An 18,949-nucleotide genomic window follows, 5' to 3' on the forward strand; every position below is an offset into this window, starting at 1 on the left:
CAGACGTAAACATAGTTTACAGAAGGGAAGAAGAGATCCAGATGAATTGTAATGAAGAAAAATTTGAGGATATAAACTTTTGGAGCTAATCATGATACGTAGATCGGCAACGCTCTACACAGAAGCTCAGCGTGAAAAGACATACAATGTGAACCAACCGTCGATAAACCAATGAATCGTCATAAATGAGAAACTTCACTCAAAACGACATAGACGAAATAATAGAACCAAGACACGTAATAAAGAGTATGATGAAATGAGAACTAACGATACAAGAGACACAGATAGTTAAACAACGAATATGTTCACCGTGTACAGAGTGCGAAAGAGACAGTATTGTACGTTGATGCACTGCATCTTTACCAGGTAAACACGCGGACACCCACAAAAAAAAAAGGTAAGAAGGAATCCAGAAACACTTCACGAGCTAAATCAAGGGAGAAGAAATATATGAACTATCACGAGAGGTTGAGAGATCTCGAACTTGACAACCTTGAAAGAATGGAGAAATACGTGATCCTCTACGCGTGGCAGCAAATTGAGGCCATCAAGAATAATGCCCTGAGCCTACGTACGAACAACGTCTCCATCAAGGAGAAACAGACCGGTTAGATCTGCAGTAATACTATGGAATATTACCAGAAAGAAATCCAGAGAAATATAAACAAGAGCCATGAAAAAGAGGAAAGGTTATGGAATATGCCAACAACATGGAGCAGAGGACGACTCAAGAAACATCTAAACAAAAACTTGATACGTGGTTGACAACAGTCCCAGATGAACCAAGGTTGATAAGCACGTAATGTGCGTGTCGGCAGAAACAAAGTTACTAATAAAACAAAAGATGTAGTAAGTGTTACGTGTGAATCGTGTCTATTAGCAAATTTCGTCGTAATTACGCGTCGGCAGGTGGGTTCTCTCCCCCCCCCTCCTCTCTCTCTCTCTCTCTCTCTCTCTCTCTCTCTCTCTCTCTCTCTCTCTCTCAACGCAGGGACCTTCCATTCGTCGTCCTCACGCAATCATCCCCTGCGTTCGTCACGTCCTTACCTTCTCCATATTTGCCCGCTGCGCTGGTCGAGTCCAGGACATGAGGCTGGAGGGTGTGGTCATCTTGCGTTGGGCCCTACACCCTCCCACAGCTGGAATTTGAAACAGGAATACGAACGCAAATTCACTCGGAAATACTTTGTTTCCCTAAACCATCGAGTCCCTCCTTGATCACGTTTCTACTGACGTATAAATCCAGGGCCAAAATCGACGCCATGACGTTCGGAACAAGTGTCAAGGGTATATAGTGTGGGTGCCAGGTGGACCATGGACACCTCGTGGGTGTGGCGCTGATCCAAGGCTGCTCCTGCCATTGTCAGCCCCGTGAACACGACGGTACGATCCTCCAGCATAGAGGTCCAGTCTCTGAGCATGACGGTACGATACTAGGTAGCTTATGGGCCAGACGGTCGTACCTACGTACCGCCTGGCTCCAGCGTCGTACCATTAAGCTAAAGGATCGCTACCCTTGTGCTCATGGAGTGCACTGCCTTACAAGGGACCAGGCCGCAGCCATCAGTCAGGTGACCTTGCCTCCGGACTGTCATAAACTGCTCCTTGTTCGTTCGATCGTCAGACGGTCGCCAGGTCCTGACCGGGGGACATTCCCTGCACCCGCCGCCCAGTTTACGTTGTCATCGTTAATCTGGCCAATCAGCAGCAGCGTAAGCAGGCAGCGTGTCCTGTCACACATGGTGCGCGACCCCCAGGGAACACGGCATGTCGTGTGAGCGGAGAGAAACGACAAGTAACGGAGGAAAGTCGTGACTATGAAATTTTCTCCTCTCTCACGATGTTTTCTGGGGAGATACTAAATGCTTGTTCCTGCGTGACGGGTCACTGTGGGAAGTTAGTGTGTGTGTGTGTGTGTGTGTGTGTGTGTGTTTACGGGTCCAGCCACACAGGTGTGGGAGACGTGGCTGACACAAAGGCCCCTCCGCTCGGCAGACACACAGTCATCCAGTCATCATATCCAGAGAGGTGAACTCGAGGGACGTAAGACGTTACGTGTCTTATTTCGCTCAGCGTTGGAGAGTCACCTGCCGCCATGTATCGCTTCTTGGCAACGTACTAAGGTCCTTACGTGTCCTAATATATCATTGGTACACAATGCAGAATGCATGATAGATCTTCCTGTGTCTCATTACTTTACCTGTGAGACAGATAACACGTCCCAATATATTAGTTGTTCACAGTCTCCGTGTGTCTCATTATTCTCCCGTGCGAGACAAGCAAAGAATGTTACCACAGTATCATGTGATGACCGTCTCTGAGGAAGGGTGTGGCCTCTTCATCAGTTCCCTGCGAGTGGCTCACGAGAGCTTCAGTTCAGTAGGTGGGAAGGATCATGAGTCCTGTGTACTCACACTACCTCAAGATGATTCAAACTACGGAAAGAACTTTATGATCTGGTTTGCGCCGTGTGTTGGTAGTGGTCGTATTACATCTGAAGAAGATGAAGTAAACTGGAGAAGTGGCTTGTGGGATGCCTTGAGATCTTGTACCTGGCGACGAACAGAATCTGCCTGTGCACATTACACCAGGGATGGACAGAGAACACTCTCCAACCACCTCCGCGTGTCACACACATCCTGGGGCAGTCGAGGATCTTGGTGGCCTTGAATTACTCCGTCCCTGAGGCAGGATGAGCAGCGGGACGCATCTCCCGTCGTCATGCTCATCCCCAGAATGTTGTGTAGTCCGGGCAGGTGTAGGGAGGGAGCCGTCATCAGAAACGGAGAGAGAGAGAGAGAGAGAGAGAGAGAGAGAGAGAGAGAGAGAGAGAGAGATGAGTGTAACGTTACCGAGGCCACTGCTCTAGGTTTCTGTGCGATCTCCAGGTGCTCAGCCTCAACTTCCAGGTTCTTAACTTCAACCCCAAGGGCCACATTCACAACTTCCCAGTCCCTAGCTTCAACCGCAAAAGTCCTCAGCTGAGGTCCCTCCAGGACCTCAGCTTCACCAGCAAAGCACACAAATGCGACCCCTGAGGCTTGGCCTTGGCTCTCTAACAGCCATAACCCCCCCCCCCCCCCCCGTTACTCTCCAGCAATTCCACTCCCCCACGATCTCTGACAGCCACGCTGCTCCTGGCTCTCCAACAGCCACACTCTCCCTGGCTCTCCAACAGCCACACTCTCCCTAGCTCTCCAACAGCCACACTCTCCCTGGCTCTCTAACAGCCACACACTCCGTGGCTTTTCGACAGCCAGACTTGGCCGCCACAAGTTGCCAGACTCCTCACGCCAGTATATCGTCATCCCCTGGAGGCCACCAGGTCCGCCGGATCTCTTCAACTGACAACTCTCAGGTACTATCCGCCATATTCATCTCAAATGCCGCATCGCTAACTCATACCGCGAGTACCTTAGCCTGATATGACTAAGAGGGAATACGTGTCAGAAGTGGAGGGAACAAGGAAAAGAGGTAACTGAAGGGGGGGGGGGGGGGGCGGAATGTAATATGCTTTGAAGGTTAGGGACCTGAACATGCAGGAGGGTGCGACGAGCGAGTGGGATACAATGAATTTCAGCAATGTGGTTTACAGGGGACGACGTGCTTTCAACGGTTTGAACAAGGACATATGCAGCAGTTGGGGGAAATCACGGAAAGGTGTTTGGGGCCTGGTTGTGGATAGGGGGCTCTGGTTCTGGTGCATTATACATGACAGAAAATGGACATGATTGAAAGTGGCCATTTCCTGGCGATAACACGGGAAATGGCGAACATGTGTGTGTGTGTGTGTGTGTGTGTGTGTGTGTGTGTGTGTGTGTGTTACCGACTCTACCTGTTTGAGGTTACATCCCGAATGAAAAGTCACCTTTGACGAGGTTGTATCATCATCAGTTGACGAAACAGACTAAAGTCTCGTCAAAGAACTTGCTTTAAGGGAATCCATCCTGCCCCTGCTGCTGAACGTAGAGCAACCTTGGAGCTCCCGGAGCCCCTGGAAAAGAGGCCCTGGGGGTAATACCAAGCCATTAACAAATTAGATGGAAATGTTAACTGTTGTGGAATATAGTGGTGTCAAAAAGCTTTCATCTCTTTTCCAAGGCCCAGTTCCAGGAAGGATGAACACACCTTCATTAGAATCTAACCTCTTGACAACTCTAGCGACAGTGAGTCAACCACGTAATTAAAGACAATTATCTATAATTGCCAGAAGATAATCTACAGCGGCTTCCGAGGTTCATATGTCTTTGTATATACATACCGTTACGTGGTAACAATATCTTACTTCTCTTCAATGAGACATGATCGCCTTTCCAGCCTCAGCGAGGTAGGGCCTCGAACAGACCAGCAACAACGTTCTCGGCAGCACATCTCATCCAGTCTCTGCTTGTCATGTATGATGCACTGGACCGATGCCTGTGTGCCTTGAGAACTGGTGCATCAGTCTCGCACCTCGTGCTGTCTAACCCTCTTATATTCTGCTGTTTCCATGACCAGTCTATACCACTGACTCCGGTTCTATGCAATTCGTAACACGCCGTACCTACGTAGTGCTGGTTACTACCTCTTCTGTTCTGAACCGGTGATCCAGTGCTACCTAGTTCTCAAGCTATTGTATTCAGAAATACACCAGTGGCCTGTCCCAGCCACTATGGCCTGCCTCTGTGGCACGCAGCTGGCTTCTGCTTCCCACAGTTTGTGTGTGGAGGCTTGACACTCAAGGATTGACCGTTATGTCTTGACTGGTCGTTATACGTCTTTCCTCGAATGACGAAGCTGTGGAATTCCCCTTCCTCTGTCGTCCATCCCTCTTCTTACAACCTTTCCATCTTTATGAGTGAGTTCTGCAAACACCTGCAGATTTTAAATCAGTATTTTCTACGTTCCATTTCTCATATTCTTCATTATTTCATGGTATTCCATTATTTCATGGTATGCCATTATTTCATGGTATGCCATGATCAAGGCATATCTCTTTCATTCTCTTTTGGCCTGTACTTAATATACGATCTACCATGAAAAATGACTAGATTAACAGTTCCAAGATGAACAGCTGAAATGTTAAAGAGTCACCTTCTAACGCTTTGTTTTCAGCTTTCTGTCATTTCTATAATTAACCTTTAACAACTTCAACCTTTCTGACTCGACTGGAATTCCCAGTTAGAACACTCGTGGTAAACTGTTTATACTCTGAATTCTACAGCTAACACTGGCGTGGCTGATCAACGTAGCCTGGCAGAGTATAACTACTAGCTTATACAACTTGCACTTATCTTTTTACATGGCTGGTAACGCCATGACTATTAACTTGTAACACTATTACCACTGACCGGTAACAGTACGACCATAGACTTGTAACACTATTGTCATTGACTTGTAACAGGATAGCACAGACTTGTAACTCTAATCCCACTGACTTAGAGTACAAACGCAGACTTGTAACGCTATTACCACTGACTTGTAACAGTACTATCATAGGCTTTACTAGCTCGTAACAGCACTACTACAGACTTGTAACAATACTACCACTGACTTGTAACACTACAATTACTGACTTGTAACGCTATTACCACAGACTTGTAACAATGTAACCACAGACTCGTAACAGTGTTACCACTTACTACCATGCTACTGGGATTCGAGCACCAGTACCAACTTATTTACCACACACACATACCTGATGCTGTCACCTCTACTGGCACTGTGACGATATTCTACATACAGGCTACCGTGGTAGGTTCGAGGACCAAGACCCCCTGAATGACACGATCCGATCTTTAGTTACGATGGCCAGGCCTTTGACCTGATCCCCTGATGGTTAAGTTCTAATACTATTCAATTCTAACAATAATCAATGAGCACTTCAAACAGTGCGCAATCATGGCTTTCTTTTCCAGTCTTGACGAGCCTTAATATCTAATTTTATTCTCTACTTATCAAAAAAGTATTCTTCTTACTTCTCCTACAGCTTACGTACTTCAACTTTTAAGGCAATCGAACTGCAATTCTCTTCCCTCTCTCTCTTTTTTCATGTTGGAAACTCCAATCACGGGCAAAAGTCCACATCAAGGCCGGGCCTTAGTTGAAATACAGAGAGGATGATGAAAGGCAAAAAGAAGAAACAAGGAAAAGTATTTAAGAATTTTGGAGACAGTGACGTCTTTTGAAATGTGCCAGGTCATAGTTATTGGGAAAGATATGAGAGGGTGGAGACTTCCAAAGCTTCGAGGTGCAGGGAAAGAAACAGTTATCAAAACGGCCCACCCTTGAGTTGCCAACGGCCACATAGTAATCAAGTAACGCTGTAGCTTATCGAGTCTATTGGATACGGCCTTAAAAGGTTGGAGTTCAGACACTTAGCTCCCAATATACTACAGACTTATTCTACAACGACTGAATTCATTCAATATCAAGGTTACTGGTGCACGTCTGCCAAATATTCCCCCAAAGATCTTTAATATATACGCGTCAACCAGTCTTATGTCCGCGAGTCCATCTTCGTCATACTTGTTTGGCATTTAACCTTTAAAGTTCAAAGTTCAGGCACTTCCATCCTCTATAATATATGCATATCCACATCTTTAACAACTGATGTTGTTTGTGATGATTGTGGGGCGTGTTTACGGAATACGAATTCTACATCAACCGAATGAATAGTCTCTACGCCCGTCTTCAAACACCTGTGGAATTCAGCCTTTAATAAAGGTCGAAGTTCTGACACTTCAGCCTCCAGTACATACCTCCTACTCCTCCAACGTCTGACTTCAATGACAATTTTTTGGCGGCATATTTACGAAATACGCTTTCCAAGACCTTATATATATATATATATATATATATATATATATATATATATATATATATATATATATATATATATATATATATATATATCGTTGGTTTATGATATTAAATCCATTTTTGTACAATGAATCGAAGCCTTCTCAGGTGGCCGCTGACAACCTACAGTGGGGGAGTGTCATCCACGCTATATTCCGTGATGTATCTCGTGTCCATCACAGAATACAAAGAGCAACCTTGAGGACATTGGACGCTCTCATATTGGTTGTCGACCCTACTGGACGATGGTATAGAGCTTATAACTGCTTATCAAAAGAATGTTTTGCTCACCCATATAACTTAGCCAGCTGTCAGAGTGACCGGAACAGGTGTACCACGCACCTGTATCTTCCCTCACTACGCATCTGTACCCTCTCTGGTTTAGTTAGCCTCTTACAGGCTCTGTGACACAGAAGCACAGAGACGAGAATTGCATTAGCGCATCGTGAACCGCCGCTGGTTCCGCTCCTCGCATGTGTGCTGCATGGTCGGGTGGAGGGGACATGCTGTGGGTCGTCGGAGTCCGCGGAGGGTGGAGTGTGTCTTTCACTGGAACCACACACACACTGCTCCACTGAACGGCACAAACAACTAAGAGTCTTCAAACCCTTACTGTGGGAGACGCGTCGCTACTGAAGCCCCCTCACTGACCGGTAAGGTATAGTGAAGTTATCACACCTTTGAATGCCAGCTGACACGGGGCGTACCATGTCCAAGATAGTTAAGTACTTGTGGAGACAGAAACCCCTCTATTTCGCTCCTCTGTTACCATACATGCTACAGGACGGTCACGATCCTGTACATAATGGTATGGAAGGAATCCATGTTTGTGGTTCAGGGGAGAACAAGCAGGAAAAAGAGTATGCAATTCTACTTACGGATGGTTATCTGTCATAAGTATAAACTTATGGCTTAGTAAGACTAAAAATGATTTCACCTGTGGAATTATAACTTATTATATTTCTACGACTTTTTCAACAGCTTCAAGGGTTAACCTCTAAAGCTTACGTATGAAAAGCTTAAAAAGTTAACCTTTAGAACTGATTTTCGAAATCTTATTTATAAGGTTAAACTTTAGAATTTCATTTTTCGAAACTTCTAAAAGTTAACCTTTGAAGATTTCAATCCCGAAGGCATAAAAAGTCAACTTTCCCAATGCAATTATGGAAGGTTAAGAAGTAAACCTCAGAAATCCATTTTCGACAACTTGAAAAGTTAACCTTCACAATTCATTGAAAAAATAAAAAGAAAACAAATAATATAACCTCAAAATATATATTTACTAGAGCTTACAAAAATCAACCTATATAACTTAAGGTCACATTGTGGTACCGAAGGGCTAAAAAAGGTACAGTAACACGACCTCTTATCTCAGCACCTGGGTGTCTTCAGTGCCACACATCACTCAACGTGAGAACCTGGCGTGTGTGAGGCCTGCCTTCCCCTCAGGGGGCCACGGAGAACATACCGTCTGCCTTAGCACCAAGCACGTCCATGGGATGAGGTTAGCCTTGGGAGGGACCGGGTCTGGGTGCTGGCCATGGACACTGGACCTGGCAATTGATTTTCACTGCACGGGCTTGAAATACCTGAGCGTCTCCAGTGTGCACTCTGCTCCCCCACTCTCCCGTGCACATACACCACGCCACACCAGGGGAGGATAAAGCACTGACACGTCTCGTTCACTCTGTGGGTGAGTAACCTTTATCTTCCCAGGCGAGACGTTGCCTCTTCTGTACTAATTTCAGATACCTTTGTGAAATGTGGGGTTATGTGCTGTTGTGGGGTTATGTGTTGTGGGGTTATGTGCTGTTGTGGGGTTATGTAATGTTGTGGAGTTATGTATTGTTGTGAGATTATGTAATGTTGTAAGGTTATGTATTATTGTGGGGTTATATAATGTTGTAGTTATGTATCATTGTGGGGTTATGTATTATTGTGGGGTTATGTATTGTTGTGAGGTTAGGTACTGCTGTGGGGTTATGTATTATTGTGGCGTTATGTACTGTTGTGTGGTTATGTACTGTTATGGGGTTACATATTGTTTTGGGGTTATGTATTCTGTGGGATTATGTACTGTTGTGGGGTTATGTAATGTTGTGGGGTTACGTACTGTTGTGGCTTATGTATGGATGTGGGGGTATGTATTGCTGTGGGGTTATGTATTGCTGTGGGGTTAAGTACTGTTGTGGGGTTATGTAATGTTGTGGGGTTATGTACTGCTGTGGAGGAGTTATGCATTGCTGTGGGGTTAGGTAATGTGGGGTTATGAACTGTTGTGGGGTTAAGCGTTGCTGTGGGGTTATGTAATGTTGCAGGGTTACGTATTGTTGTGGGGTTATATACTGTTGTGCGGTTAGGTATTGTTGTGGAGTTATGTATTGTCGTAAGGTTACGTGCTGTTGTGGTGTTATGTATTGTTGTGGGGTTATGTAATGTTGTGGAGTTACGTACTGTTGTGGGGTTATGTACTGTTGTGCGATTATGTATTGTTGTGGAGTTATGTATTGTCGTAGGGTTATGTACTATTGTGGGGTTATGTGCTGGTGTGGGGTTATGTTTGTTGTGGCGTTATGTGTTGGTGTGGGGTTATGTGTTGGTGTGGGGTTATGTTTGTTGTGGCGTTATGTGTTGGTGTGGGGTTATGTGTTGGTGTGGGGTTATGTGTTGGTGTGGGGTTATGTTTGTTGTGGCGTTATGTGTTGGTGTGGGGTTATGTATTGTTGTGGTGTTATGTATTGGTGTGGGGATATGTATTGTTGGGGATATGTATTGTTGTGAGGTTATGTATCGTTGTGGGGTTATGTATTGGTGTGGGGCTATGTATTGTTGGGGATATGTATTGTTGGGGATATGTATTGTTGTGAGGTTATGTATCGTTGTGGGGTTATGTATTGTTGGGGTTATGTAGTTGTGGGGTTATGCACAGGTGTTGGGTTATGTACTACTGGTGTTATGTATTGTTGTGGGGTTATGTGCTGTTGTTGGGTTATGTATTGTTGTGGGGTTATGTGTTGTTGTGGGGTTATGTGTTGCGGTGGGGTTATGTGTTGCTTGGTCATGTATTGTTGTGGTTTTATGTATTGTGGGATTATGTAGTGTTGTGGGGTTATACATTGTTGTGGGGTTATGCATTATTGCGGGGTTATGTATTGTCGTGGGGTTATGTTGGGTTATGTATTGTTGTGGGGCTATATTTTCGTGAGGGGTTGTGCAATGTTGACGGGTTATGTATTATTGTGAGCAAGGGTCGTATCGTCGTGCTCTAGGGTCGTATCGTCGTGCTCAAAAGTCGTACCGTCGTGCTCTAGGGTCGTACTGTCGTGCTCAATGGTCGAACTCTCGTGCTCAAGGATCGTATCGTCATGCTCAAGGATCGTAACGTCGTGTTCAAGGGACGTACCGTCGTGCTCAAGGGTCGTACCGTCGTGCTCAAGGGTCGTACCGTCGTGCTTGAGTCGTGCCGTCATGTTCAAGGGACGTACCGTCGTGCTCAAGGGTCGTACCGTCGTCCTCAAGGGTCGTACCGTCGTCCTCAAGGGTCGTGCCGTCGTGCTCAAAGGTCGCACCGTCGTGCTCAAGGGTCGTACCGTCGTGCTCAAGGGTCGCACCGTCGTCCTCAAGGTGGATGATACAATATGCCAATATTCAGTACTACTGGTGTGTACGTGGAAGCCATAATACATCATCTTTGAGGAGACTGACAGAGTTTAAGTTTACCACCAGGTGAGGAGACTGATAAGAGTTTACAGTTTACCATCAGATGAGAGGACTGGCAGTTTATAGTTTACCACCAGGTGAGAAAACTGATAAGAGTTTACAGTTTACCATCAGATGAGAGGACTGGCAGGGTTTATAGTTTACCATCAGGTGAGAAAACTGATAAGAGTTTACAGTTTACCACCACATGAGAGGACTGGCAGTTTATAGTTTACCACCAGGTGAGAAAACTGATAAGAGTTTACAGTTTACCATCAGATGAGAGGACTGGCAGTTTATAGTTTACCACCAGGTGAGAAAACTGATAAGAGTTTACAGTTTACCATCAGATGAGAGGACTGGCAGGGTTTATAGTTTACCACCAGGTGAGAAAACTGATAAGAGTTTACAGTTTACCATCAGATGAGAGGACTGGCAGGGTTTATAGTTTACCACCAGGTGAGAAAACTGATAAGAGTTTACAGTTTACCATCAGATGAGAGGACTGGTAGGGTTTATAGTTTTCCACTTAGTGAGGTAAATGATTTAGTTTGTAGTTTACAACCAGGTGGAAATATAGTTTACAGTTCATTACCAGGTGAGGAGGATGGCAGAGTTTACAGTAACCAGACATAGCAAAGTGTTGGTAAGAGCAGTTTGTTGGTTAACACCACATCTCCATAGTCAACATGGTCAAGGGTCAAGTCGTCATACGCCTGGGTTAATCGTCGTACTCAAGGGGTTAAGTCGCGGTTCTCAAGAAGTTAAATCGCAGTAGTTAAGGAGGTTAACTGTTCGCACCAAAGGGCGTGTCCCATAGTAACGAAAATCCAGACGGCTTAACACCATACTGTGATGAAAATAGTGAGGTAGTATCGAAGAGTTGGTCTGATGGGGTCCGAAGGGGACAGAGGGAGAGGTGGATCAGCTGCTATTTGCAGATGACGCGGATATCGTGGCAAAGAGTCCCGGCTTCCTTACTTTACCGACATACACCAAGTGTGGGTTCATGTTAATCTTTCATTAACAAAATGGCCACACCCTCTGTTCAAAAAAGGATCAATTGCTCCAGTTGCAGTGCAGCAATCAGGTATCAAAGGACGATTTGGATCACTTTTCCTCCCTCACCCTAGACACGCTGTCATCACCCTTTGCAAACCAGAGTTAAAAATATCTGTCATCAAAACAAATCATCAATTCTTCAGTAGAAGTAGAAGTCAATCTGAAAAGTGATGAATCAGCTGGTAAAGCAATGCACGAACCTTTGTTAGGTTCACCTCCCCGCCAGTGAGGGGCTGTGTCCCCGCACATGGATACCCGTGCGTTAACTCGCGCCAGATTACAAGGGGTGGGCTGGCCAAACCAGTCACAGCTGTGGTGCTTGACCCCAGTTTATGTTGGTGCCCACCTATCTCCCAGTCAGACAGAGGATGCATATGTAGGTGAGCTGGGCGCTGTCTACCGGCACCGGGGATCGAACACGGGTCTGTGGCATTAATAGCTGGCAGCGCTAACCACGACCGTATACTATTGTTGCAAGGCATTCTGAAGCATCACTCATCCGTGCCAATGAAAGGTGATTACTCAGAACAGCAGAACCGATGTCTACGTCAATAATAATAATAATAATAATAATAATAATAATAATAATAATAATAATAATAATAACAATAATGAAAGAATGAAAAATGATAATAATCATTGTAATTATTATCATTATCATTGTTATTATCAAAATAAACCTCTTATCACAATGCCACTTAAACGTCACACTAGTTTGGATTCTCCCACGATAAGGCACCAGCGGGAGACAAAATATAACACCAAACTACATATTTTTCATCTTCCTTAGCATGGAGCACTGGAGTAGCATGATGAATTCGACACCGAATGGAACATGTGAGATTCACTTTCGAGGTTTACAAAATTCTCACGAGAGAATTGACACGTTCCTCATGATGAATGTGTCCGGTCATCTGCCTCCTGTAAACCCCTCATTTACTATTGATACTGGGTTACTCTTGCAGTTGGTTACTCCTAAAGACTCTTGTAAACCTGCACACAGTCACTGTTTACGGCTTGTGGAAACCTGTTGTACGGCACAGTTAACGGTCGATATAAACCTGTTGACTGTTGTTAGTCATATCCAACGGCTTGTGTATACTTGTAAACAGTCACGGTTAAGAGTTTGTGTAAACTTCTTGTTAATCACATCTAACGGCGAGTGTAAACTTGATAAGAAGCACAGCTAACGGCTGTTGTAAACCTGTACCCATTCACAGCAAACAGCCACAGTAAACCTGTTGTGAGCCAAGCAAACAGCTGGTGTAAACCTATTATTAATCAGAGTTAAGGGTTACTGTAAATTTGCTCTTAGTCTTATCTAACAGCTGGTGTAAACCTTTATCACAGCCAAGAGCTGAGGTAAACACGTCTTTTCTCGAAGCTAACAGCTGGTGTCAACCTGCTTTAAGTCACAGATGAGAGCTATGTAAACCCGTTCTCTCTCACAACTTATGTAAACCACTCTTAAAAAAACTGCAAAGTAAGCTAGCAACTGAAAGCAGTGATACAGCGAACGAAATTGCTTGGTCACGCTCATACGCTACCAAGACAGCTGGAGTGGACCAGGATGATCTGCTGTCCCCTCCTCCGCTCTGGTCTTTACTTCGTCAGTTTGCACGAGTCTACAACCAAAGGGTCATTCGACAACTCACCAATCACTGTTACAGCTCACCAACGACCATTTTTATAAGACTATCTCAAGGCAGTGAGGTGTGTGTGTGTGTGTGTGTGTGTGTGTGTGTGTGTGTGTGTGTGTGTACTATAAAATAATATATAAAGCTTATATTGAAACACAAGTGTTTCGTAAATACTTTCCCTTGTCTCTTTCCCTCTCATGAACTTCTCTGTATCTCAATTAAAGCTTTGTTTTGATGTGGACTTCCGTCCTTGACTGCACCCTCCAAATTATAAAAAAAAATAAATAATAAATAATATCCTATAGTATTTGATCATGATTGAAATAATCCATACTTTATCTATGTATACTAGTTTCTAAAAACACGGGAGTGGAATACAAAACAGATCATAAAAGACAAAACAATCCCTGGACATATCCGAGTGTCCAGGATCCTCCGTGAGATGAATACATGGCCCTAGTGACCAGTGGCCGCCGCCAGGGTACAAGACCAGGAACATTACCGGGGCAAGACAGAGAGCGATAGCCGGTATGTGTATGCCTGATGTGAGACCCTCCGGCCCGTACGAAAATCAGGAGATATACTGAACAGGGGAAGGGATGGGACAGAGTTAACTATCACCTTGAGCACGACGGTATGCCCTTGAGCAGGACGGTACGACCCTTGAGCACGACGGTACACTCCTTGAGCACGACGATATGCCCTTGAGCACTACGGTACGACCCTTGAGCACGACGATATGCCCTTCAGCATGACGTTACAATCCTTGATCACGACGGTACGACCCAAGCTTGCCACGACAACACAGTCCTTGAAAATGACGGTACCACATCAAAGTCCGGCCTATGGCTCCGAAGGGTTGCATCGTCGCGTTCAAAGGACGTACTGTTGTGTTCAAGGTTCGTAGCGTCGTGCTCAAGGGTCGTACTGCCGAGCTTAAGGGTGGCACGCCGCGTTTTATGGTCGTACCGTCGTGCTCACAGGGTAAACATTTCTGGTCGCGTCTGTGACACCTGTGGACCTCACAGGTGCGTCGACCCAGGTCCGTTTCAGGCCACATGAAACTGGAGCATCACACACAAACACATACACACTGCTCCCACCTCAGACCTGTCTATCATCTTACAGTGACGCAGGAGAATAGATAACTCACCAGGTGAGTGGCCTACACAACATGAGAATAGTTGGGTTTAGATGGTATGGCAAGGACTTGTAAAGGGAAAATTTGAATCGGATTCCCGAAGTATCATGCCGGATAAACGAAGGGCACAGGGGATGAATCGGATTCCCGAGGTATAATGCCGGATAAATGAAGGGGAGAGGACGTACATTCAACTAAAAAAATACTTTTGCTATTTTCCCTTGTACAGATATGAACAAATTATATGTTATTCTTTATCTTACTTCTTTAAATAATGAATCAAAGTTTTTACATACGCGGTTTCAGAAAGGTTACCGACCCCGAAAACATGAAAAAAAGTCATCTTAACTTTACGATAAGTTGTATGTGATCAGTTATGAAGATTCTCAAGCGATATTCTTAGAATACCACACAAAATACATCTTAAGCAGAGACTTTAACAATGAAATCTTAAAGAGTTGAAAAAGATATCAGATGCACAACTGTCTCATTCCCGGCCTGAGATTCTCTCTCTCTCTCTCTCTCTCTCTCTCTCTCTCTCTCTCTCTCTCTCTCTCTCTATCTATCTATCTATCTATCTCTCTCTCTCCAGCACTTTTCGAGATATCGAGAAACCAGACCAAATCTTTGAGACAGAGATCGGCTCTCCCCAGGGACAACGTGACAGACGAATCTTTGAAACAAATTCGTCCGGATTCGAGCTCAAAAGACCCATTCTCCAGCCAAGTCTTCCAAATTAGGTGTCCAAAGTAGAAGGAAAACGAAGTACGAAGAGGGTGAAAGAACATGAGTGTCGCGTTCCACACCCTAAACTCTGCTAAATTCCAAAGACTTTTTTTTTTGTAAGATTTAGAAAAACTAGGTGACAACACACATACACACAAACGTAATTTTCCATCTTCATATGCATATATATAGCAGCAACATAATAACAACACTCACATCCAGTCAGTTGTTGGTCACACTTAAAGTCAGGTGAAGCGGCTGAGGCTATAAATACAATGCACGAAAAGCTGTAAGTTGTATGTGGACGGAGAGACATACACAGGATGGAAGTTGCAGGAGTGAGAATGCAGGGAAAGAGCAATGGGAGCTATGGGAGAGTGAATGAAACTGGTATGTCCATGGCGTCACAGATGTTGAGGTGAATGGAATGAATTGAGGGAAGGTGCATCTGGGTTCAGCTGGCTAAGATCTATAAGAAGGAAGAGGCAATGAATAGCGTGTACAAAAGAAAAACGAAAATACGAAGGGTGAGGCAAGCTGGAAGTGTGGGTCAGGTATTCGCCTCGTCTTACATGGCTGATGGTGGTGGTAGAGTGACCCTGGGTAGCAAACCAGACATGGCTATTTGCCCTTGAAGATAAAAAAAGAAACCCGATGGAATGGCATGTACATTCTTAACTGTGGGTGATGTATGCCCTGTGAGGATACAAGAGAGTTACGGGCATGAAAACAGAAGAGGGAGGGAGACCTGTCCTTACAGGCATTTCTAGTAAGCTCGCATCACGATCCATGACGAATCCTAAAATTATAATGTGTGCAGCAGGTGGAGCTGAAGAATGTTGCTGAAGACGACAGGTGGTTCACAACTATGTTCGGCGGGGACGTGATGAGTGACTGGGCCTCAGATGTATGCTACGAGGTTAGAGTTCCCAGACTGAGTCATAAGAATATAGAAGCGATGTTAAGGCAAACTTTCAACAGCCTCTTTTTAGCACACTTAAGAAAGTTTCCTGTTTGGTCTCTTGCAGCGATGAATGCTTTGTGTGTGTGTGTGTGTGTGTGTGTGTGTGTGTGTGTGTGTGTGTGTGTGTGTGTGTGTGTGAGTTACGTTTCCATTGTTGTTTACGTGCGTTCTTCCATGAAAGGTCAAACCAAGAAGAAAATCCAGTCTCTGGACAAACCAAAACTGGGAATGAGCAGCTCTCTCTCTCTCTCTCTCTCTCTCTCTCTCTCTCTCTCTCTCTCTCTCTCTCTCTCTCTCTCTCTCTCCACGATGTTGTTACATAGGAACGTGAGGGAATGCCACCCGCAACAGACTGCTGGGTCCTCTCGAGGATGTTTTGACGGCAGAGGGAATCACAGACACACAGCTCAGTGTACAGAGAATACGAAAGCAAACAGATGACTTGAGGAATGTCTATCATCTTTTTTTCCACCAACTTTTCTCGTGGGTTTGAGGCAAGGCATTCGTCTAGTCCGGTTTTAAATGGAGTCATGGCGTTGCTTTGCGTTAGCTCCAGACTCGCGTCTAGCACAGGTGACGACCCTGCTGACGAGGCCTGACTGAAGAGCGTGTGGGAGTTTGGGGGAGGGAAGAGGAGAGGTGGCAGTAGGCCAAGAGCCCTACTGGTAGATATTCAGTAATGGTGTAAAGGTTAGGGTGAGCAGTGAGGGAAAAGGTCAGGTGTGTTTGTCCTGTGCTCAATCCCACACCCACCAGGGGTGGAGGTGGTTCATGGACAAGGTGAGTAAGGTCACTGAGTATTGAAGTCTCTGCCTCTCTCCCTACAGGATACGCATTAGAAAAGTGTTTAATCCCATGAACATATCGGTACGACCCTTGAGTACGACGGTACTACTCTTGAGCACAACGGCACGACCCTTGAGCACAAAGGTATTACACTTCAGCACGACGGTACTGCCCTTGAGCACAGCAGTACGACCCTTGAGCACAACAGTACGACCCTTAAGCACAACAGTACGACCCTTAAGCACAACAGTACGACCCTTAAGCACAACAATACGACCCTTGGGCATGATGGCCAGGTCTCTGAGCTGACCATTTAAGGGTATGGTCAAAGGCCTCCATACAATTCGCTTCGGATACGATCCTTAAGGTTCAGTTCAAAGACCAGGTCATCATTTCCAACAGTCGCACCATAGTGCTTAAAGGCGTCAGCAGAGCAAATAACTGAAGTGAACAAAAACAAAAGCTTCTGTCCGTGGAACAGACGAGAGAGAGAGAGAGAGAGAGACAGAGAGAGAGAGAGAGAGAGAGAGAGAGAGAGAGAGGGGGGGGGGTGACCATTAAGAGGTTAATAATAGCATGATCAGGTAAGCAGGAGAGAGAGCAAAGGAAACTGAGCTCTCTAGCACGAGGCAGCTCGATCAGACCAGGTCATGACCCCGGAAACCAAAGTAGGGCTGACACGAGAAGGTCAGTTCCCACAGATACAAATAAAAACAGTAGCTTCTTGAAGACAGCCAAACCGTGCATGATTAAATCTCTTTTAAGACAGGAATCATCACAATTACTCCTATTCTCTTTTTTTTCGTGAACCCTGACCTTTTTAAGGTGACATTATAAACCGGATTGATGCGCGCGTAATATTTCTCATCAATTTCTCATGACGGCACCACGGTCGGTGAAGACGAGAGTGGCCGGGACGGGAAATGCCAAGAACTGCAGGAAAGCTGTGACATACCTACCTACCTGACTGGTGACTGATTTTAGGTTACATTAAGAGCAAAAAAACAAACATATTAAGTGTGAAGAGAGTGACTTCAGGTTGGCTGCCTTGGCCTGACGGGTGGGTGTGGGAGGTGAGGACTGGAAATGGTCCGGGAAAAGCCCCATCATGCGGCCATGACAAGGACACTACCCACCTGCAAACTGCTGAACCTCCCACCTCACTGTTGTATACCACGACTGTATACCACGGCTGTATATGTACGTAACTGCTGATGAAGAACTTCACAGTTGTATACCACGGCTGTATATGTATGTAACTGTATATGAAGAACCTCACAAATATATACCACGGCTGTAAAAGTACGTAACTGTTGATGACGAACCTCACTGTTGTATACCACGACTGTATACCACGGCTGTATATGCACGTAACTGTTGATAACGAACCTCACAGTTGTATACCACGGCTGTATATGTATGTAACTGTACATAAATAACAGTGGGATGAAAACCAATGTTTGACACTGGCTGTGGATGGTAGGCGATGGTTTCGATACCTTACAAATGAAAGCTAGGCGGTGGGATGTGCACAGGTACCATACTATGGTGGGAGAAGCAATAAGGTGTGTGTGTGTGTGTGTGTGTGTGTGTGTGTGTGTGTGAGAAAGAATACTTCCCACGTATTCCCTGCGTGTCGTAGAAGGCGACTAAAAGGGAAGGGAGCGGGGGGCTGGAAATCCTCCCCTCTCGTTTATTTTTTTTTTTTCCCAAAAAGAAGGAACAGAGAAGGGGGCCAGGTGGGGTTATTCCCTCTATGGCCCAGTCCTCCGTTCTTAACGCTACCTCGCTAACGCGGGAAATGGCGAATAGTATGAAAAAAAAAAAAAAATATATATATATATATATATATATATATATATATATATATATATATATATATATATATATATATATATATATACACACACACCAATGGTAACACTATGAGTATGTATTCACTTGTTTATGCATACCTTAGGAAACTTTACAGTCCCCACTTCTTCCCATCCCTCAATCACATTCAGTTCCTCCTAGCTCAGTTGTTCACACAAAAACTCCTCCCTCCGCACACGTCTCCTGCCTAACTTCCAGTTGTTCCCTCGTCCTCCA

General features: G+C 45.1%; 1 protein-coding gene across 3 annotated transcripts in view; it reads left to right on the forward strand.

Moving 5' to 3' along the window:
• Window positions 1-18,949, forward strand: part of LOC139747474 (uncharacterized) — a 271,738-nt gene that overhangs the window by 73,606 nt on the left and 179,183 nt on the right. The window contains exons 1-2 of one of the 3 annotated variants that reach the window (XM_071659841.1): window positions 7,352-7,493; window positions 8,216-8,533. The exons of 1 other annotated variant lie outside the window; for it this stretch is intronic. The gene's annotated coding sequence lies outside the window, so the exon portion shown is untranslated. Of the gene's footprint in view, window positions 1-7,345; window positions 7,494-8,215; window positions 8,534-18,949 lie in introns of those variants that run through there. One more of the 3 variants, XM_071659840.1, reaches the window with a different exon arrangement.

The sequence above is a fragment of the Panulirus ornatus genome, chromosome 68, assembly GCF_036320965.1.
Source record: "Panulirus ornatus isolate Po-2019 chromosome 68, ASM3632096v1, whole genome shotgun sequence".
In the NCBI taxonomy this organism is placed as follows: Eukaryota; Metazoa; Arthropoda; class Malacostraca; order Decapoda; family Palinuridae; genus Panulirus; species Panulirus ornatus.